This window comes from Mustela erminea, chromosome 5, assembly GCF_009829155.1.
Source record: "Mustela erminea isolate mMusErm1 chromosome 5, mMusErm1.Pri, whole genome shotgun sequence".
Taxonomy (NCBI): Eukaryota; Metazoa; Chordata; class Mammalia; order Carnivora; family Mustelidae; genus Mustela; species Mustela erminea.
The window spans coordinates 67505680-67529124 of record NC_045618.1 but is presented as its reverse complement, the minus strand read 5'-3'; the positions used below and the strand labels follow the sequence as shown (position 1 = coordinate 67529124).

The window sequence follows — 23445 nt, the reverse complement described above, 5'->3', positions numbered from 1 at the left end:
TTCTATGCTAGAAAAAAGAATTCTCTTTTTTCCCCTCTCTATAGCAGATGAAATGGTTTGGTCCACAAAGGAGACTCTTTGGAGAATGGGGTAAAGTAGGAAAGGAAGAATAAGAATTTAATGCTAAAACCAAAAAGTAGCTGGCACGCTGCTCTTTTCTTACTCTCCCTCACTCTATCAAAGTCCGACACCTCAGGCTACTTATGGGAACGGTTTCTAAATCAGGTTGGAAAGCTCATCCCAGGAGCCTCTCACTTGCAGATATAGCTGTATGGGCCCCTTTATAATGATGGACTCCAAACCAACATAAAAGATACTTTGGCTGTGTTATATCATTTAAAGGTGCAAAAAAATGAGAAAACTTCCCATGGATGCCCGCTCAATTACCACTAGGTAAGACCAGAACTTTCTAATCACTGGGAAGGTCAACTGGTGTGGTCACAAAAATCTGAGTGCTTTAAAACTCCCAGGGACAAGAATAGACACAATTTTTTTAAAAGAAAAATCCTCTTAAAAACACCCTTGAACCATTTTAGTTACTAATGGACTTTGACAGGACAGAGCATAGTGGCCTTGGCCATACAATGTGACAAAAGTTGGTTCAGAAGGGTACCATCTGCCCTACCGTATTCCTTTCCAGGCAGGTGCTTCCTGTAGAGCCAAGTGCTATGGTCAACATACAACTTTGTTAGTGTTCTATTGCCTTACCAGAGATGTGCATCATGTAACAGTAGACTATACTCACAAATGCTACAAATCCAGGTCAAGTACAAGCCTCAGAAATTTGCACTAGATTTTTGAAGGACTGGCTAGGTGTGCTATTTTATGACCTCTTGGAATTTCATGCTGCTTCCATATACAACAACACTATTTCACAGCTATCTCACATTTTACTAATAAACTTCACTTATCTTTCCTTAATACTTACAAGAACCCTAAACAAAAACATTACATTATTGTATCAGAGGACTCAGCAAATTTAAGAGGCATTCACACAGGCAGAGAGCAGCAGAGCCAGGAACTGAACAGCTCGAACCTTCTAATGATAACTTTGGTACTGTCAGCATTGTATCCTTACCACGGCTGCCTCTAGCTTTCCTGCTTCTGTGAGGTGGGCTTACAGGAAACCCTGGGCTCACACATGCCCTCACAAATGCTAGTACTCGCTCTGGATCTTTCAGGGTGGGAATACTCTATCTTATCAGAAATGGTCTTCCTTTTCCCTTCCTGCTTCTCTTTCTTCTTCCTTCGTCTTCTCCTTCCCTTCTTCCCTCCACTCTTTCTTTCCTCCCTCCCTCCCACTCTCTTGTCTATTCAGGCAATTATATAACACATCTGTGTTGAGTATCTGAGTACTTACGATAGACAATGTACGTAAACACTAAGTGTTTGGAAAATGAAAATCATGGGATGCATCTTATCCACTTTTAAGGACCAGTTCGAGCCCAAGTGTGGACTTGACTTTTCTACCTGCCTGTTCTTAAAACCCTTTTGCTCTTGTAAATGAAGTGCACAGTTGTAACTGGAAATCCTTTGATCTCCTGCAAAGCCTGTATTGATTGATTTCTCTTTATACCATGTGTTCATATTAGCTTCACATTGAGGTTGTAAGATTTTTTTTTTTATTAACATGCACCCATATGCTATTCATTTTATTTCTCATAGTCCTGGACATATTATATTGTACAGTATATAATATGTACCAAGTTCTCAGTGCTTGATTTATCGGTACTGTGACTCTATTGTAATATAGCAGGTAGATGGGCCATTTTACACCTAAATTCATCTATTTATTACGAATATTAATAATGCTCAGCTTCTCTCTCCTTCTATATTTTTTAAGGTAAGCCTTTTATGTAATCTGATAAAACATCTGAATCTTGGACCTTCCCTGGGGAGCTAATGAAAATTCAAAGTAATTTTTCTGAAAGCAATTTATTTAATTATCCTACTTTATATATCCCATTCCATTTTTCTTTTTCCCCAGGAAGAATATACTATTTCTCTTAGTCTCCTCAAAAAGGGTTGGGAAGAAAGTTTAGTAAATCAGAAAGTGCTCCAGTATAAGTAAGAGTTTTTCACTACTTCTGAGACACAGCTCCTAGAGTTATTATGATTATTATTACTGAATATATTATATAGTATATAATTATTAATAATAATACCATTAAAGAGACTACCGCCTCTTTTAGAATTTGTATCCAATAGTCCCCTTGGGGTTAGAGATGATATCAATATTCTCATTTTCCAGCAGGCTTAAATGATATATTTATATTTTTGCCCATTTATATGCCCATATATATGCCCATATGTTTTACAACGAGCAGACAATAATTTAACATAGGTTTCCTAATATCACATTCAGAACCCTTTCCCCTGTGTATATTGCCCTCTTTTTAAAATGAACATATTTATGGTATGTAAAGGATAATATCACTGAGACCAATGTTTTCCACATGTTTTTCCACATGTTTTTCCATGGGATATTATAAAAGGTGATAGAAAAAAAGAGGGATTCAGTAAGTCTGGGAAATGGTAGGTTTAACAACTGTTAAGCTTCAGTGTTTCTCAGAGCATCTACACTGCTGTTAGGGCCCAGGATTTTACAGGAGCACGCAGCATCTTCCAGACTCATTGACACAGCACATACGTGTTCAGTGTTTCTCAAACTTATGGGAGCAGTGGTTCATTACAGTGGTCAACAACAACTGAGTTGTGTCCCATACATACTGAGTATGTGTCCCATATACCTGGGGCAGTGCTAATCTCTACCAATGCCTCATTTCTCCAGATTAAAGTATTTTACTATCATGTCGTTAAATGAAAGGAAATGATGCTATCATGGAATATGGATCTTACTTCAATAAGATCACAAAAGAAAATGCAAATATGTCTTACTACACCCCACTGGCATTTGAAATTGCATTTGGTACCTGACTTATTAATTTCTTTTTACTACATTTTAACCTGTGTAGAGAAGAATGCGATTTCTACCATTTAAACCCTATCGGTAAAATGATCTTTATGTCTTTTTAACTGAAAATATTCTCTTCAGATTTATGACTTGCATCTGGAAGAGAAAAACTGTGTAATTTATACAATTCGTTACCACAGTAGTAATAAGAATAAGAGTCACAGCAGCCCTTAGGATCTTACAGAACAAATCTGAAACTAGTCCTTGCTAGTGTTAGGCTTCACTTGGGGGAAAAACTATTTGGTATTATATGTGTGTGTGAAAGACAGGATTTGAGTTTCTATACCCTATAGGAAGTACACATCAGGGATGTGCTTTTATATGTTAAAAAGTGTTAATAAAAGACCAAAATCTATCTTTTTAAATATCTCCTTCTGTATTCTCATACCTTTTAACTAGAAACCTTTGGGAAGAAAGATTTTGCCAACAATGATCCTGAGGCCTCATCTTTTTCTCTATAAAGACCACATCCTCATGTGCCCCTCATGATAGGATCAGAATGGAGGTGGTTCATTTAATCCAGATATTTCCATGCAGGATACTGACTATCAAAACTGAATCCACTGTGTGTTTTCTTCTGCATCAGAGCTCTGCAGGTTCTTGTGACAAAATGGCCAAACATTAGACAAAGATATCAAATAAAACAGAAAAAAAAATTAAAATTCTTGCACTAAGCTATCTCAGGTGCTAGACCATTATGTATATATTTATGGAATTGGGGAACATAGCAAAAAAAAAAAATGCAAAAAAGCTTTCAAGGGATAAGACAAGTAAACAAAGCAAACATTTATTAGTATATAATAGTATAAATGCAAGTTTCTTATAGGTTCTTTCCCCCAATTATTATGAAACACCTGCCAATAGCCATATACACACAAAAATCTCCAGCAGAAAATGATTAAAAGTAATTAGAACAGGTGTTTATGGGGCTGGGAAATTAGAAGGGAGAGTTTAGATTTTTCATTGAAGAGAAGCCCCTGAAATGTCCTTGGATCCTGTGAAAACTTGAAAGTGGAAAAAATGTCCTATTACTATGCAAGTCCAGAAAAACAAATTCCTGTTGCATTCAGGGAGAAAGTAAGGGATATCAAATCACACCACACCAGTACCATTCCAAAGGGTAAAAGATCTAAACCACAGAATAAGGAATTAGTGTTAATTAGCCTCCATTAGCCCTATAGCTTTGTAAGTCAACATGGAGATTAAAGATAGAATTCATACATCTTATTCAGATTTGCTCTTCCTGCATCATATAGCATAATTACCAATTTTCCAAGGTTGAGAAGGTTTAACATTGACCCGTATTGTTGTGGGGCATCTCTTATATACAAAGTGTTTTTAGAAACTGGTGCCTATATATATAATAAGTTAGCTTACAGTAATCTTTTTTTTAAAAGATTTTATTTATTTATTTGACAGAGAGAGATCACAAGTAGGCAGAGAGGCAGGCAGAGAGAGAGGAGGAAGCAGCCTCCCTGCCAAGCAGAGAGCCTGATGTGGGGCTCCATCCCAGGACCCTGGGATCATGACCTGAGCTGAAGGCAGAGGCTTTAACCCACTGAGCCACCTAGGTGCCCCTTACAGTAATCTTTTTTACTTAGAAAATTTGTCCAAGTAAACATAGAGGGAGACTAGCACTTCATCCTGACCTCTTCTGACATTTATTCATTTCTAATATCATGGTTTATAGTCTCCTTTCTCTCCCATTCAAATAAGAGCTCCTTGTCAGTAGGATCCATCTCTGATTTTCATTTCAGGTTTCTTAAGCTCTACTACTTGCTTTACCTCAAGAAGTATTCAGTACATGGTCAGTGACTTAATAGATGAAAAAATAAATTTAAAAATAAATAAAGTGAAGACAGAGCTAGTGGCTCAGACATTTACTCTGAACATATTTTCCAACGAATTATAAAACTGATAGACTCTAATTTAATCCAGACTTATGGTAGATAAAAATTTTATTACACTGAAATGTGTTTTATTTCATTATAAATGATCTATAGAAGCAATTGAAAGCACAATGCATTTTTTTAAAATTTTCAACACAAATTTCCTTTTTTTCTATTACTTAGAATATACGCAATATTTTAAAGCTCCATATATGTTCTAATTTCTTCTCATTATATTTCCATGGTACACATCTGTTTTTAATTCTGATCAGGAATTAGAGGTTTTGGAAATAGCATTCTTCTCTCTAGACATGGAATGTTTTAAATGCACTTTCCTAGATAGTAGTTATTCTCTAAACAAATAACATTGAGCAACATCACAATTTAATAATACTCTCTATGCTGTGTGTCGTTTGCTGCTTCAGATGTTGTTTCCCTCCCTAGGCTTTCACTGATTTTCTGCTTAAAATTTAGTAAAGCTGCAAAATTCTATGAATAGCAGAATATTCTATGAGCTTGTTCTGTTATATTAGAAACAAGTGGAGACTGTGAGTTCCTTGCCTGTCAATTACAGACAACTTTTGCCTGGTCCCAATGGTTGATGTTATTTTTAAATGATTTTAGTATTATTTAGTACTCAAAGCAATAAAAGCACTTGCAAACAATAATGTCAAACAACAGTCATTTTTAGACAACTTCCACCCCCTATTCACACTCAAATACTTGTTCCTGGCAAAGCAAGACTGTGAAAGAACAGAATTAGAGGTTGGTGCTGGATCCTTAAAGCTGGGGAAAAATCCATGCTCTAATTAAATTACTGCAGTGATGAATATTTCATATACATCAAGACACACTATAGAATATCAAAAACATGAAATGTAATTTCTCACTTTAGGGGAAAAAATGATTCCTTTATCTTGTGGATTTGTACTTGTTTTTTTCTTTAGTGTGTCATCCAAGGGTTTAATTATAGTATATGTTTGATGAAGAGTACAAATATCATTAGAAAAAGTCCCAGGTGAGCTAGCAAATATGTTATTAGATGTGCTTTGACTAAGAAAGCAAGGAAGCACATTTAGAATGACTGAAAGCATTTAAATAATTCTTATAACAAGAAAGGCTAATTTTGAATAGTGTTTCCCATTGTTTTAAGAATGCCTAAGAGAAGGTGATGGTAAAGATTACTTATCAATGCAGTAAATTCAAGTTCTAGGCCCCAAGGCAGCTCTATAATTTTTAAATTCAAAAACACACTTACAAGAACCTCCATCTTTGGGTCTCCTGCAAAGTAGGCACTGCTTGGGTGGTCCACTTTAATCTGAGAGTTCTATCACTGAAACCCCGAGCTAAATGTTCCCAAGCATAAGAGGTGTGACCCATAATTCTATAATGTGCAGTACAACACACACATCATAGTGACTCAGAGTCAATCAGAAGGAACAGGAACTCCACTTATAGCACTTATTTTAGCAAAAGGCCAATCCTCACCTTTCATTTATATGTCTTTGTTAAAGGCCTTTTCAGCCCAAGGGTCTTTTCTTCTCTCTCTTACCAATTTCCTTTGAGTGTTGGCCTTCCGTTTCAACTGAGTTATTTTGATGATAATGTTTCCTTTAAGATGATTATTTGTTTAAAGTTCAAGCTAATAAAAGTAACTTAACCCACTAAAAATATTCCGGGGAGCAGAACAACATTTTAGGACGTTAATTGCTCATGTTAGCAGTCATCCATGAAACATATGTCGAAAATGCTCTTAAAGGTTCCAAAATGTCTCCTGCAGCTATAAATCTTTTACAGGTACAATTATGTGGAAACAGAAATAAGAAAAAGTGCATCCAACATCTGGAGTCAGATGGTTTACTGAAGTAAAATTACAAAATTAAATTTAAATGAACTTAATTAAAAAGAGGAAGGGGATCCAATTTAATATGGACATTCATCATGTCCTCATTGAAGTTTCTTCTAGCACCAGAAAAATACAATCATCTGAATACAAAAGTTGGATAAAGCCTCTAATGGAGTGTGAAAAGATGACCAAAGAGACACAGTCGGGCAGAATATATTCTCTTTTTCTCCCTGCTATGTTAATGACATGGAATACCCAACTGTTTTGAAAAGACAATATCAATCAAGAAACTGAGCTTGGAAACTTATCTGTTTCAACCATCTCTTCTGTTTAAAGTTTCACTATACAAACTTCGTCACTTAAGGATGGCAAATACTAGGTTCGGGTTTTCTTTTCTTTTGTTTTTTTTAAGATTTTATTTATTTATTTGACAGGCAGAGATCACAAGTAGGCAGAGAGGCAGGCAGAGAGAGAGGGGGGAGGCAGGTTCCCTGCTGAGCAGAGAGTCCTATGAGGTGCTCAATCCCAGCCCCCCGGGGATCCTGACCTAAGCCAAAGGCAGAGGCTTTAACCCACTGAGCCACGCAGGCGCCCCTAGGTTCGGTTTTTAATTCAGTAAAGCATGATTGAAGACTAATAATATGCAGCAAAAACAAACAAGAAATACCAAACAGGAAAATGTTCATTTCAAATCACCTGTCCCTTTAGTTCTCGTTCTCTAAAACAATAATATTAACAAAACAGATGAGCATGGGGGAAGGGAAAGGGGGAAAAAAGAGAGAGGGGAGTCAAACCATAAGAGACTATTAACTATAGAGAATAAACCGAGGGTTGATGGAGGGAGGTGGGGGAGGAGATGCATGAAATGGGGGGTGGGTATTAAGGAGGGGACTTGTGATGAGTACTGGGTGTTGTATGTAAGTGATGAATCACTAAATTCTACACCTGAACCAGTTTTACCATATATGTTAACTAACTGAATTTAAATAAAAACTTGAAATTTTAAAAATATTATCATCATCAAAATGTTGACCCCCTTTAATACTGTGGTACTGAATTCTTATTGCTCACTAATCAGTTTCTGTCTTCCTAGATCTTAAACACCCTTCTTAGTTCTATGCTATCTTATATGCATTAGCTCTTCTTAGTTTTATGCTATCTTATATGCATATAGGAGACAGATCAAGAAATAAAACTATACATAAAAATTATGTATCTATAGTTATACAAAAAGAATAACATTTTATTTTATTAAACTGACAGATTTTAGAAAAGACAGCCAATGTTATTTGGCAGGTTTTTGCTCCTTGGTGGTTCTACATATGACGGACATTGCTAGAAGTTTGGTTTATGAAAACTTTACACGATCAGCTAATACTCAGATTCCGGTCATGTCATCTTTCCTTTCTTTTCCATAAATACTTAGTTTTTTTCATACTTATCATTCGCATATTTCCTTCAGATCCTCCTTATCTAAACGAGAGACTCCAAACACCTCCCCTTCCCATCTAACGCGGCACACACTCACTGGGCAAGTGGAAAGCAGAAAAAAGGAGTCAACAATGGAGGAGGCCAGAAAACAGGAAAGCTAGCCAAATACCTGAGGCTGACACCAAGGGGCACAGAATGAATGCATACTTATCGAGCACAGACAGTTTATAACAGTGTGCTGAACACTTTCAGATACAATAGAGCAGTTCACACAGCAACCGTGGGTTAAGAGAACAGAGAATAATAACACTCAGGTAACTTCCTCAACATTGGACAGCTGGTTAAGTAGCAAAGCCAGAATTCAAGTATCAACTCTTTGGATGCCACATCCCATGCTCTTAACTCTATCACATTGCCTCAGATACTGCAGCTGCTGGGAACCATATTAAGGGAGACTGAGGAGTATAACAAGAAGATTGAATCTTATCTTGCAGTGGGGATAGAGAAATAACCAGTGGTATAGGTAAGAATGAATAATGAATAATTTTAACTGTTAAGAAAAGTTCATTCATCTAAATCATGTGTTCATCACTGTCTCCCAGCATTTGCTTCCCATAAAAAGTATAAAAATATTACATTTTAGGATTTTTGCAATATCTCTACATTGTAGGAAAAGAAAAGAGAAAACAATTTTATAATTCACAATAACCCCAGTGATGTACTAATGGTCAGTGTCAGTAACTGTGACCCCATTCTTCTCATAATCCATATGAATATTTTTTATTTTTGTATACATGTGTGTATATATATATTTTTTTCAGAGAACTGAATACCTGCTCCTAAAGCCACAAACAGAAAATGGCTTAATTTTCAGAGCTATTGGGCCTAAAGCATTAGATTTAGCTATAAATTGCATTTTAGTCCCATTGAGTGACTGGCTAGCTATAGTGCCAAAAATGTTATGACTTCCCCTCCCCCAAAATGTTGATTTTAGAAGTGTCTTAGATGGTAAGAGGAAAAGCTGAGAGTCATTTATGATTCTGCTAAAGTTCTGCAAAGACAGAAAGTCAAGACAAAGGAAAAGGTCACTAGAACTTGCAAAATACATACCTTTGTTTAGTTCAGAGCACGTGACATTGAAGATGAGCAAAACTATGGGGTAACCAGTATTTTAGAGAATGCACAGAATGAGAAAAAGTAGTACTTCTAAAGAAAAGGGGAGAACACAGTCACGTTGACAGTTACTCACTCACTGTATCAAGGAATGGAACAGGCAAGGAGATAAAAATGGGGAGGGCTTAAGTAGGTTGGTGGGAAAAAATCACAAAAGGAGATCATTAAAGTTCAACAATGAATTCCAAAGTTAAGTCTATATCTGATGTGCCAAACAGTGAGTGCAATGTTCTGCTGATAAAGGAATTTAAGGCGGTTCTTCTGATTCAAGATGAACCACTGGACTCTATAATGATAGAACTCAGAGGAAGCCAGCCCATTCAGTGTAAGACCCCCTCACTGAAGACCACTGTTTGGCTCAAGTCAAGAAAGTATCTGTGTGTCTTGAGTCATACAACTCTTGTGAAAGACAACTGTCTCCTCACCAACAGCCAAAGTGGGAACCTCAGAACTCTTCATGCTCTTCGAAAAATCTGCTTTGCAGTCCTTGAATCTTGCAGTCAACACTTTCCTTGCCCCAAACACTTACGGATTCACCGCAGTCTGTGAGAGCAGCGGGATAGCTATCACCAGGCCCCTGCATGAAGGTCACTGTCATCTCTTGTCCTTTCTTCTCTAACACCCATAAGATTTTGTTCACTACTTGTCCTGACTCTGGCCCCATACCTCTTGAAATCCTTTCTCTGAGCCCTCTGGGACATTAAGTCAAATCACCAGTAAGTCCACTAATTCTCAACTTCCTTTGGAAACTTCCCTTCCACTCTCTGCCCTAGTTGAAATCTGGTTCTCCTCCATAACACTGATTCCACTAAAGCCCTTCCAAGTGGTAGCTTTTCCTCTCATAGATTTTTATAACCCAAGAGGCTGAAATGATGTTAGGGGTCCTCCTTGCTCTTCATTACTGCACCTAAAACATTCTCTCTCCTTCATCTATAAAATCCCAGCTTTCATTTCCAAATCATCAGGCTATACCACCCGCCATCCCTGCCAGTGCTGCTTCTACCATTCTCCAGTTGTTTCCCCTTCATTAGCTGGAATTTTTTGTGTCTCGTTCATGATCACTCTCTAATACCTCTCCTATTTAATTTTTTTACGTTTGCATAGCCAATATGATGATCCTTCCACTATCCTATCCTCAGTTCCTGGACTTTCTCTCTTCCAAGATTTCATTTGCCATCGTTCCTAACCCACTCACACAGTCTTACCTCTGACCTTGTTAACTGTAACTGCAGCACCTAAAAAAAATATCCACTTCAAATATTCCTTTCTCTGGTCATGACTGCTTATCTTTCCTGCTCATTCCCTTTAATATCTCAAATCCAACAATTCTGCAACCCCACCAGGACCTAAAATCCCATCTCCTCGTGTCCCTGGGTCTTCTCTCCCATGATATCTTCTCCTATTTCCTTGCCAAGGAGATCATCACTATAATCATATCCAACTCCTTTTTTGCTTTGGTGGTCTTTGCTTTGGTGGAATCATAAGCCTTATTAAAGTCAGACAACCACTCAGTGCCCACATTCATGCATTCTGATATGCCTGATGTTTAGTAGATAATCAAATGAAAATTTCTGCATACTCTTACTATCACATCTGTGCCTATACTTAACTCTGATTACTGGATGGATAAGTGGCCAGTGCTCTTAGTCAAGGCCGGTCTCTCCACTTGGGCATAGAACCTTATCCTGCCCTCTTACTAGAATTACTGTAGTGTGCTCCTAAGTCATTTCCCCACTTATACCTTGCCTGCCCATTCCAGGTGTCGCCTTCTACCGTCTACTCTCAATATGGCAGCCAGATCCTCATAAAAGTATAAGTCAGATCAATCATGCCACTCCTTAATCCAAAACCTCCAAAGCCTTCCCTTCTGGGTAAGAACCAAGTCTTCAGTGGCACCAGTTCTCTCTGGTTCCACATTGTCTCTCAGACCTCATCTCCTACTATCTCTCCCTTTCTCACTCCAACCTCAATGGCTTCCTTGCTGCTTTACAAATATGCCAGGCACCCTTTTGTCTCAGAGCCTTTGCACTTGCTGTTTTCCCTGCTTAGGAAACTCTAGGTATTAGCATGGTGTGCTTCCTCATTTCCTTCAAGTCTTGTTTCAGAAGGTCTCAAAAGTTCTATCTAGAAAATCTCTCCTAAGTCAGTCTGAAATTCAACTGTCCCACTCTGCCCTGAACACATCTATTTTTTCTCTTTAGCGCCCATCTATATATAAAATACATATGGGTGTATAAAAAATACATAAACACTACATCTTTTAGATCTGTATCTTGCTCAGTGCTCATTTTTCCAGATTGATTTTTCTTTTCCAGGATTACTAGAAGGTATTCCAGGGAGGTAAGGGTTTTTATCTGTTGGATTTACTTCAGTATCCTCAGTACAATGCCTAGAAAGACCTACTTGGTGATCAATAATTTGTTCAATGAATGGATCAACAAATAAATGGGTGTACGAAGGACTAGGGAATAAAAAAACAGAAAGCTATAATGTTTTTCACATGGAAAATTAATATTTAGAGATGTTATTTTTGCTATGAAATCTCCTGTGTGGGAAGTCAGGATTTGGGTGGGGGGGATACTAGAATACAACAGTTGTCACAGTGGTGCAGTGACAATATTAACAATACAGCTCATTAAGCAACACAAAAACACCAAGATTAAAGTAAATCCTTGAATAATTCTAAAACTACCATGTTTAATCTTAGCAGAAATTGTCACTCCTTGAAGAAAGAGATATTTGGTAGATCTTGCCCTTTCTGTTTAACCTGCAAAAGTTTCAATTTTGATGATGTCAACTTCCTACTTTTTCAGACATTACCCCCCTCCACACACACACTAATATAAGCAGATAGAGTCTAAAAGCTGACACATGTGACCTAGGGGTAGGTTGTCAGAACATATCTCTTTGACTAATACTAGGATGTAATCATAGTATGCCTACACAATTTATGTTTCTCAGCTCCCCTTGCCCTCGACACTCCCAAATAAGCGGAATTTATGTTTTTAAGTTTCTAAAATGTTTTCCAGGATCATATTTGTGCCCTTACAATGTATGTTTTATAATGTATCTTTGGATAGTTAATTAGAATTTTTTGCAGATGGTTGATAAGACAGCAGAGAACACATTATTAAAATGATTCCTCCCCTTCCCCCTCATTTCTAGAGAATCCTCCAGTGATATATAAAGATTGTCTTTTATCAGAGGCTCTCAATCTATTCCAATTTTCCATAAGTCACTGTGCTCTAATGACATTTTGTCAGATGCAAAACTTAAAAATAAAAGGAGAAAATTTACTTTTGACTTTATTACACCAAAAATGTCTGAATGATAGATGGGACCATTGCAGATATGGTGGTTGTTTGGTTCCTATTGTTAGTCATGGATTATTTTGATCCATTGCAAAGAAATAGTGGGTGACTAGAATAGAAAATACTTGTCGTTTTCTGGAGCTTCAGTGAAACGCTAATCAAAGCAGCTGAGATTTTAGAGACCCTACTTGGATTTCTATCAATTTCCATCATTTCATGATCCCATTACTGGGAAGTTCTTAAGGATTCCTCTCTGCTGACTATATCTCTTCTCCTATTTTTGCTTTGGGGAGAAGAAGAGGTCAATGATTGAAAAGAGATATTACCTTTTGAATTGGGAATACTGAAAATAATAGTATCCAGATCAGCTAGATCCCAAGAAAATTGTTTCACTGAATTTTTAGTAGTATGGTCTGCTCTGATGATTAAAAACCACAGTTTTTAGACTAATTGGGTCAGTTACAAACACACAAAAAAATCTGTATGGAGTATCCTGAAATAACATTTCCCATACTTAATTTTATTCTTATCTTATTCTCTTTGGTTACTTTTCCAGATTAGTTGCAGAATTTTGTGACCCAAAGAACATTTAAACTAGATTCTAACATAAAGACAGAATGAAACATACCCAAGCTTGAAGGATCATTAGTTACTTTTGTCCTCTTAGTAGAATAAATTAGTAAGAATGAGGATGGGTTTAATTAGTCAAAGAAGGTAAAAATGATGCTACCCTATAGCTGGAGGTCTTGCGACCATGGAAGAGGATGATAGTACATGTAGGTATACAGCTTCACAACAAAGTTCACAGTGAACTTTGGATGATGTGCAAATTTTACCCCTAAAAAAACTAAATGGGTGATAAACTTGGTTGGTATTTCAAACGTCAGCCAATTTCTCTGACCCACATCCATTAGGTTAACATTCTTCTCTGGCCCTCTGGATAAAAATTTGGACTACTATATTTAACTCCATCCATTATTAATAGTCCTTGATTGCCTCTAACATTACTAGATAAACTGGGAAATCTGGAAGATTTTCTGTAACATGTAATTGTTGGAATTTCCTATTTATAAGCTAGGTCATGTTTTCTAATAATTATGGCTTTATCCTTTTTAACTTTAAATTCAATTTAATTGACATATAGTGTGTTATTGGTTTCAGAGGTAATTTTATGATTCATCAGTCGCATTTAACACCCAATGTTCATTCCATCAAGTCCCCTCTTTAATGCCCGTCACCTAGTTATCCCATCTCCCCACCCATCTCCCCTCCAGCAACCCTCAAGTTGTTTCCTATAGTTAAGAGTCTCTTATGGTTTGTGTCCTTCTGTTTTCGTTTTGTTTTTCCTTCAATTCCCCTATGTTCATCTGTTTTATTCTTTAAATTCCACATGAGTAAAATAATATATTTGTCCTTCTCTGACCTATTTCAATTAGTATAAATCCTCTAGTTCCATCCATGTCACTGCAAATGGCAAGATTTCTTTCTTTTTGATGGCCGAGTAATATTGCATTATATACACATTGCTGCTATAAACACTGGAGCACATGAGCCCCTTCTAATCATTATGTTTCTATCCTTTGGATAAATACCTAGTAGTGCAATTGCTGGGTCATAAGGTAGCTCTATTTTTAACTTTTTGAGGAGCCTTCATACTGTTTTCCAGAGTGGCTGCACCAGCTTGCATTCCCACCAACAGTATAAGAATGTTTCCCTTTCTCTACATCCTCACCAACATCTATTGTTTCCTGAATTGTTCATTTTAGCCATTCTGCCTCCATGAGATGGTAGCTCATTGTGGTTTTGATTTGTATTTCCTTGATTCATTATGGCTTTATTCCTAAAGGACACATGATTAACTGTTCTTTGCAGGGGCAAAGACTATAGTGTGTTCAAGCAAACTGTTTTTTGGCCCAAGACACTTCCCCACCCCCAGTTCATATTGACTGTCTATGTTTGTAGTGAAATGGAGTCAGAAAGTAAACTCAGGGCTATAGGGGTATATTTATCTTAGATATCAAACACTTAAAGCAGGATTTATGGAAGTCAAAGGCTGTGGGTCAATATCCAAAAAAAAAAAAAAAAAAAAAAAAGCTGCATTGTAAACAAGTAAAGGACCTTCTGAGTTGTGAAGGAGAGGAGAAAGGAGACTGAGAAGGGATGGAGATGAAGATAAGGGGCAGGAAGATAAGCAGAAACTCTGGTTAAGTAAGAAAAAAAGTATATATCTGACATAAACTAGAGTGAGAGAGGTCTGGGAAAGACTTATGCACCTCAAGAATCAACCCCAGAGATCCTCTCTTTCCTACCCAGCTGACAGGAATGTATCGTTAATATTTTTTCATTCTCACCCATGCTGTCCTTTTGGAGTAATTCTAGGACACTGAAATTTGGGGTCAATGCATCATAACACCAGAGACCGGTTCAGATACAAGTCAGAGGCAGTTATAACAACTGACTTTTGTAGTTAACACAACTTAGAGAAAAAGCAAATATATGAGAGCTCAGAACAACTGTAAGACTTTGTTCAATGTGAAGGCATACATGACGACCTGTTAAGAAACTTTTTGACATAATTCTCAAATCAGACAAGTGTTATTAATAAGGATTCAACTTTCTAGCAATACTAAGTTCTGTGTAATGATTTTAAGTTTCTCAAAGTGGTTCCCATTTATTATTTTATCTTTTCATAAATCTACAGAGGAGTACAGTGAGTATTAACCTCATTTTACTAAGTCACAAGAGTTAGGTGATTAAGATTTCAGAAGCAAAAGAAAGAAAAACAAACAAACAACAAAAACAAAAAACTTCTCTAGCTAAGTCAACTATAATGTCGGAATTAGAATTTAGGTCCATTGGTTCCTAAATCATTCCTCTATTATACCACCCTACATCTGTGTCTTCTTTCCCAAACAAGTCTGTCTGGTCAAAGTGTTACCACTGTTGCAAAAGGATTCAGTACCGCCTGGTTCTGATTAGGAGCTCCAGAGATTAGGTGCTCCAAGTCTACTTTCAAGAAAAACTTCCCATACCCCAAGGGACACAAATCAGTTCAGCAGGATCTATTGGATTTCTCTGGAAGGATAACAGAAAACATAATTTGATATACAGAGCTCAGATGAAACTATGACTTCCATGGTCCAGAAGTGAGTGACCAGACAGCCTCAATGGAGGTTTATTGTTTCATTAAGGCCAATCACATGCATGTTTCTTTCACTTTTGTTTTTCTCCTCAAACTGCCCAACCTTGGGGATTTTAAAAAGCCCTGTTCAGTTTAACTCTGGCCCTTATGATATCTGAGATTTAATGACTTTCATTAGTATGTTATCTTAAATTCCATGTATATATGAGAAACCATGACTTATGTATGGGAGTTAGAGCTTGGTGGGAGTTCCTAGAAAGCACATCTAAATCATGAAATAAAACATTAAACTCAAACACAAAGTAATTTAATTTCTAAAAGGAATGTGGTATTCAGATAAAAGAAACCATAATAGTACATTCATTTACTTTTATATGTATGAAAGTGTGAAGTTGTGCCATCATTTTCAGGTATCAATTTTAAGTAATGCATCTTCCAGGCTATTTAATAATCATTCTTCCATTGTTCCATAAATAGATTATGTGAATACAAGCTGTTAAACTAAAAGTTATCTCAATAATATAACTGAATAAAACAGCAGGGAAATTTGAGAGGAATATACTCAGAAGACTAAATTTGAATACTGAATTGCCAAAATATATTCTTTGAAAATTCACAGATATAAGGCCATCTGTGATATACAAAAATGGACCAAGAAGTTGGTTAAGTCACATTTTGTTCAATGTGTCATGGACCTGCTACAGGGACAAATGAAAATGGAGACCCAAACACATGTGGAAAATAAACCAAGATGGTAGCCATCAGAGAACTAAAAAATGCAGAATATAGTCTCACCCTATGAAGATCTGGCTAACCCTGAAGTTGGTAATGGAATGAATATTGTTACTAAATGTAACCTTTTCAGTTCAACAGTTCAGAGGCCAAAGAATCTACCTGGTGCATAGATGATCTTGTTGGACTCCAGTCAATCACGTCATGATACATTTTCTACTTTACATTTGAAATGTAACTAGACCCTCTGTACTATACCATAAAATATGGAATATATAATTAATATTTTATTCAGTATTTTATTTGATCTCAGATCTAAGAGTGTGTGTGTGACACATATAGGTAAATACACACAAAGTGGAAGACTTCTCTTTTTGAAACAAACTTCTAATAACACAATTTATTATCCATCTGCCAACATCTTCATCATTATGACTGTCTTTAAGGAACATCATAGGGTTGTGCCTCTGACATCAACAAGCATCCAGTGCATCACCACACCATCAACATCAGGCAGTCTTCATTTTTATGCAATCACCTGATTGACTACCAATTTGATTTTTTTAGAAACCCAGTCTCTGGACCCATACTGAGTCTATGACTGAACCATAACGTATTGAAAACAGAATCACATCCCCTTTCCTTTTTCCCAATGATTTTAACTTTTGTGTTCCTTTGTGCCCTAATAATCATATATCTTCTGAATAGAAACAGTTTCATTGTTCAAAATTGAAACTATTTCTCCCACTTGGTCCAACTGTACAGAGATTTTTTTAAAATCTTGGTATTACTTAGTTTCCCTATTTTCACCAATGCAAAAAATTCTAAATTCAACATTTATGGACCATAGATTTTTCTTCTGTTTATTTCGGTTTTATACAACGTAATGGAACAGAAACCCATATGGGTCAAAAAAATATTACATGTAAACAACTACACTTTCATATATAATGCAAAAAGCCAGAACCCAGTATTATTTAATGTCCTTCATTGTTATATCTTTAAATCTTACCTCTGCAGATAAATGTGAAAATCCTTAAATTGCTGGCCTCAGTGTTCCCATGTCAACTGGCATATGCTCAGATTGGTGATCCTGCCAAAAGTCACAGGAAAATGTTTATGAGACAGAGGCTGATGGACGATTATTTTAATCCTGCATGTCTAGCACTGCCGGCAAGCTTGGTTTATGAATGCCTGCTGCTGTTTTAATGATAAGACCTCTTAAACACAGCTGAATGCAGTGCACCAATGGATTTTCTTTTTTTTTTTCCTTCCCTAACTAGGAGACTGATTATTGATCTCCACCTGGATGTTCCTATTGAGAACATGCCATTCATAAATGCAAGCAAAAAGAATAATGGTGCACACTGCATGGGTAGTTTTAATAACCTACAATAGGGACACAGTTTCCATGGAAAGGAAAGGAACAAATCCAATCTTAATGAAGTATATGTTTACATGACTGAAAAGTTTGTGGACATTCTATGGGCCAAGCATTGGATAGTCCAGAGCATCTGGGTTTTGACTGGGTGCCACATCAGAGTGAATATAGGACCCCAAGGATGTCCTATACTCCTTCTCCAGAGAGGCTTCCAAGTTCTCCCTATCACTCTTAGAATAGAAGCTTTGCAGGTAAGAATGGACAGATCTGACTATACTACTTAACTAGAGGGATTTGAAACCAGAAGTTGCTATACAGAAATAGAAAGGATATGAGCCCAGTGGGAAACTCGAGAATCCAAAACCTGAATACAGGAGGGTGAAAAGTAGATACATGAACATCTCTAGGGACCCCCCTGAAGCTGCTTGAAAAACCAGAGAAGCCTTAGATCAGAATAGGTTGTCCATCGGGCTTAACCCAAAGCCTGTGACCCTCAACTGACTAGGATCTTTCAAACACACTCGGGCATTCCAGGTCTTTCGCTGGTGGGAGGGTAACGGAGACATATTTTCAAATGCGTTGAGGTAACTCTGTAGCTTCATTCAGAGTAAGAGATATCCATACACTTGTTTACCACACATTTATTTCTTTCACTTTCAGAACCAAGGTATTTTAAAGTTAGAAAACATCGAATGTAATAATACTTCTATAGGTTTTTATTCTACCAGAGTATGAGTGTGCGTGTTAGTTTGTTTAATGCTAAGAGGAGACATAAATTTTATATTTACCATTTGCTAAAGTAATTTTTGGAATTATACACCTGATATTTTTGTATTTAAAAAAAAGCAGAACTATGGAAGTAATTCTTCAATGGCAAGAATATATGCAATTATGAAGATAAAAATGAGCCCTTCACATTAGGACAACAGAGAAGTCTCTATACCCTGCACAGTGCCTATCATGGCATTATCCGTAGCACAGCCCCATGTATTTCAGCTGAGGGGGAAAAAGTATTTTGTTGGAAAAATGCAAGATTACCAACTTTAGCAAAATATACTTACGTTTTTCATATATGCTTTCTGAATTCTGTACTACCTTAACATTTAAACGCCAAAGAGTCATTTAGGGTAGAATGAACACTAGAATCATATTATTAAAGATGAAAATGTTTGGGCAAATATTGAGGAAGGCAATTCTTGAATGTAAGTATGCATAAGAAGTACTCAGAGGTTTGTAAAAATAAAGATTTGGCCCTAGTTCCTAAAGATTCTGAATCAAGAGATCTAGCATAGGGTCCAGAACTATGTATTTTCAAGGAAGACAGATCACCCTAATACACCTAACCCAAAGATTCGGTTTGAGACCAATTTCAGACCCAGTTAATGAGAAAAACTTTTCTCTTTAGCCAGCTCCTTCTTGTGTTTTCTGGCTATGGTTGAGATAAGCCAAACATTGAATTTAGCAGAAGCATATGTAAGAGGAACAACAGCTGTGATATTTAAAAAGGGAATTGGCTTTTTAAAAATCAGACACTGCCAACAACAAAACAGGTAAGACTTATTTGGAAAGAGCTATAAACCCAAACTTGTTCCAGTTGTGTTGAGATGCTTTCTGTACAAATGATGTTATTAAACAAAAAATAAAATAAAATAGCCAAAGCCACACTTTCTCTCACATGTAACTATGTTGCTTTTTAACAGCTGATTACAACATCTACTTTGAGTAATACAGCACAGCATGAAGGCTTTTCCCCTGGAATCCTGGAATCACTACCACAACTTGCCAGCTTAAATAATTTGCAAATGTTATGTGTTCCCCTATGAGGCATTTGCCCTCATCCCATCCCCCACTCCCAGAAGGTCTACAGCTGTCATGGTATTATTAAAGTTGGACACTGACTCATTAGGTTAAGAACCTTTGGATTGGTGGCCTAAGGATGTTGGTTCTAATCCTAGCTCTGCTTCTAACACTTTTTGTGGCCTTCTGCAGTAGACTTCACCTCTCTACACCTTAGTTTTCTCATCTGTGACATGAGAAAGCTGAACCAGAAAAATCTAAGTATTATTCTGGCTCCTCAGTTCTAGGAAATGCTAATAAAATGGCAACAACTGGGAGGACTGACATGGAAGGTTGGATACAGAATTTTAGCCTCATACATCAATTTACTTTTATTCTAATACATGAAAAGTTTATAAAGCTGAATTTCCAGCTCGCAGTTTTACTCATTGACCAAGGGAGCATTTCAAGCAGGATTTTCCTTTCTTGGCTAGGAGAGGGGTACAATGTATCCTTTGGGGTTCTCTCCTAGGTTTTCACAGGGAGAGAACATATGCTCAGGTCCCCAGAGACTTGTGCTCCCACACTCACAGCTGTATGACAGACAAGAAAAAGCTGTCTACAAGCTTAAAAAAAAATAATAATCAGCATTTGCAAAAGTGCTCTGGGGTACCTTCAGGAAGTGTTCCAGGAGACCTGCTATTATACAATGATCACTAGGTTCTCTTCTTCTGGATCCTACTCCACATTCAGGCATTAATATTTTAGGTACATCACTGATACTCATGTACTCATCCAAAAGTCAATTATCAGCAAGTATGCCTGGCAACAACAGACCAAGTCCTTGCTCTCATGCAGATTACTGTCCCGCAAGGAACTGTGCCTCCTGGAAGGTCCGCGGCACTCCTGCCAGGGTGGATTAAGGGCCAGGGAGAAATATTGCCTTCCCAAGAAAAAAACTCATGCTCCCTATAAGTTGCCCTTTTTCAAATTTACAAACACAGCTCAGGAGAATCTCTATTACCTTGGTGTGAATCAGTTTATCCAAACAGCTTTTGTTGAACCTAAGAAAGCATTAGACTCTGTATGTCTTTCCTCCTTCTGTCAATACCCATTTGCTTATCATAATTATACTTATTCAATAGCAGCTAGATCAAATTCTCCCTGTTCAATCACTATGACTTTATCCCACCTACCTAAGAATGTGCAGAGCAACCTCATTTATTCCTCTCACGCAGCACTTGAACTGTAGGAATTCTAGAACTTCACTACGGTACAGGAATTATAAATCATTGAGTTTAACTTCATTTTATGCATGGGAAAGAGTGGTCTAGAGAGCCAAAATTGCAGAATAACTGTTAATGAATTATTACAAATCAAAGGGAAAGAACAGGAGAGCAAAAAAGCATTTGCTCTTCACTAGTGTTCTTTGGAAGATATTTTAAGTACATTATTTCAACGGATTCTCAGAAAAATCTTGCTCAGTATATATATTTATCATATATATTGATATATAAGTAGATAACATTTTATATTATGTTATTAAATAATTAATAAATAATTAAAATTATAATAATACATATTATATTATATATATTATCATTTACAAGTATAGTGAGCAAGTATCAGAGTGAAAAAATAACATAAGCCAGGCCAAACAACTGCAAGCGACAGCCGGGAGAAGTGGGTTCCAACACAGCTCTGTCTGAGGATACCAGACGGTGTCAGAGGCAGTTCTTATCCACCAGTTCCCTCTACTTCCACACGGGAGTCACAGGCATGAGAAGTCAAAGGACAGAAATTCGCTGAGAAAGGGGATTTGGGCAGCCACGGCAAAAAACCCCCAGGTCCCCAACAACGTGGTCAAGGACCTGCTTCTGAGACCAGTTCCCCAGAGGATGAAGAAAGGCATGAAAGCGCCACCTCTGTGGAAAAGGAAGTGATGAAGACTGGTGGAATTTGCAAGCATCTGAGCTTCTGGCTGCTTGGCAGTCCGATGGGCCTTGGTAATCACGTTCTAACTTCAAGCTGCAGGAATGACAATAGTGGAGCAGTAGTAAAAAGTAAAATCTGCAAGTCTCCCCCTTGTAAACACTACTCTCAGAGGGAACAGAGGACGTCCTGATCTTTATTTCAAAGTTTATCCATCTTATACACGCAGCAGGTATTTGGCGGCTTTGCACACCAAAAGGTAGACAGAAATGGGATGTGATGGGTGAATGCACCTGTTCCTTTGAGGAACAGTAACATTCTGTATCGATTTCAAATGGACCTTTCCTAAATTTTCTGTAATGACAGCCCAAGTACCATTAAAATAATGACAATAACCACACCTTCTGGATATTTGGAATTTTTCACTTTACCAAGTATCTTTACACACACTGTTAATATCCACAAAAACTAAAGTTTTCACTCATCCAATTTTTATTTATTTACATTTTTGAACCATTTTTTAACTAAGGAAACTGAAGTTCAATGAAGTGTTCAAGAGACATGTAACAAAGTAAAAACAGTCAAAGTTGAAGTTATTGAGGTCTTGCTATGGGCGGTACACCATTGCAAAGGCTATGTAAGTTTGCATACTTAATCTGCATAACTACTGCATGAAGTAGGCGTTATCACCTTCATACAAATGAAATAAACCCAAGGATTAAAGTGGGTAAAATGACTCGCTTAAATCATACAGCAAGTCAGTACCAGATCAGGATTCAAAACCAGACTTAAAGCCCACATTCTCAACCAAAATCCGGCCTCGCAGTCTTTAAATAAAGGAATATGATTTCCAGAGCCGTCCTCACTGCCTGAGCATCTAGACTCCTTAGCCTGCCACGTCCTGCCTTTTATGACATTGTGAGGCCCCTGGATTACACTTTGAAATCTAGGAAAGTTCAAGTTATTGGACACTTCTGTCGAAATTTGTTAGTACCACTCTCCATAATTGTGTAGTTCGGGCAAAATGATCTATGTCAACTAATGCAGGTACTTGACTTTGTTTTCCTTGTTGTGTTTATGCAGACTGAGCTTTGTTGCTTTTCTCACTTTCTCCTGTAACCAGAGATGGTTACCTGCCTACGTATGCGCAGAGCTGTAATAACACTTAATGTACATGTTCCAAAAAACCTTTACCATACTTCTTTCATGGGTTCAGAAAAAGGAAACTGAAGAACTGTGAAGAGAAGATAGTGAAGAAAAGATATGTTAAAGCTCTCTTCCTTTCCAAGAGCAGGGTCCTTTTGCATATGGCGCCTGTGTGAATGAAAACGTGGTGTGTTCTTGGGAAGCGCTGCAGGGCATGTGTCTCTGCATACATATGCATAATGTCCTTTTCACACTTTGGAGTTACCAGATGCCTGGTTCTGCTGAAAGGGATTTGGTAACCCTCTTGAAATCACGAGGATTCATAACTCATTTATGCACGCTGCAGAACCCCTCTAGATGACATCCCTGCTCTAAAGAATGATTGAGAGAAAGATGGAATAGAGCTGAAAATGACAATGAAATATTAGCAGCCGCAGAGTTTATATGAGGCATTCCGGGTAGATGAGGGAATTATGCAAGTCAGAAGAAGAGCCCTTAGGCAACAGGAGAAGCAAAAACAAAAGTAGAGAGAATGTCTAGGTGTCAAGGACTAATTCGTTGCTATGGGAAAGGCCCTGAGGCACTGATCACTCTATAAGCAGGTAAGCAGCCCTAGACCTTGGACTCTCTGTGCTAGCAAGGGCTGGGCAAAACTTCTTCTTCACACCTGACCTCTAAAATTTCTTAACCCTCTGAAGAAGTGTGTGAAGGC

At 37.3% G+C, this 23445-nt stretch overlaps 1 protein-coding gene across 1 annotated transcript in view; it reads right to left on the bottom strand.

The window, feature by feature from the left end:
• Positions 1–23445, bottom strand: part of SEMA6D (semaphorin 6D) — a 573086-nt gene that overhangs the window by 349217 nt on the left and 200424 nt on the right. Inside the window, exon 2 of the mRNA XM_032343613.1 lies at positions 17511–17591. The gene's annotated coding sequence lies outside the window, so the exon portion shown is untranslated. The remainder of the gene's footprint in view (positions 1–17510; positions 17592–23445) is intronic.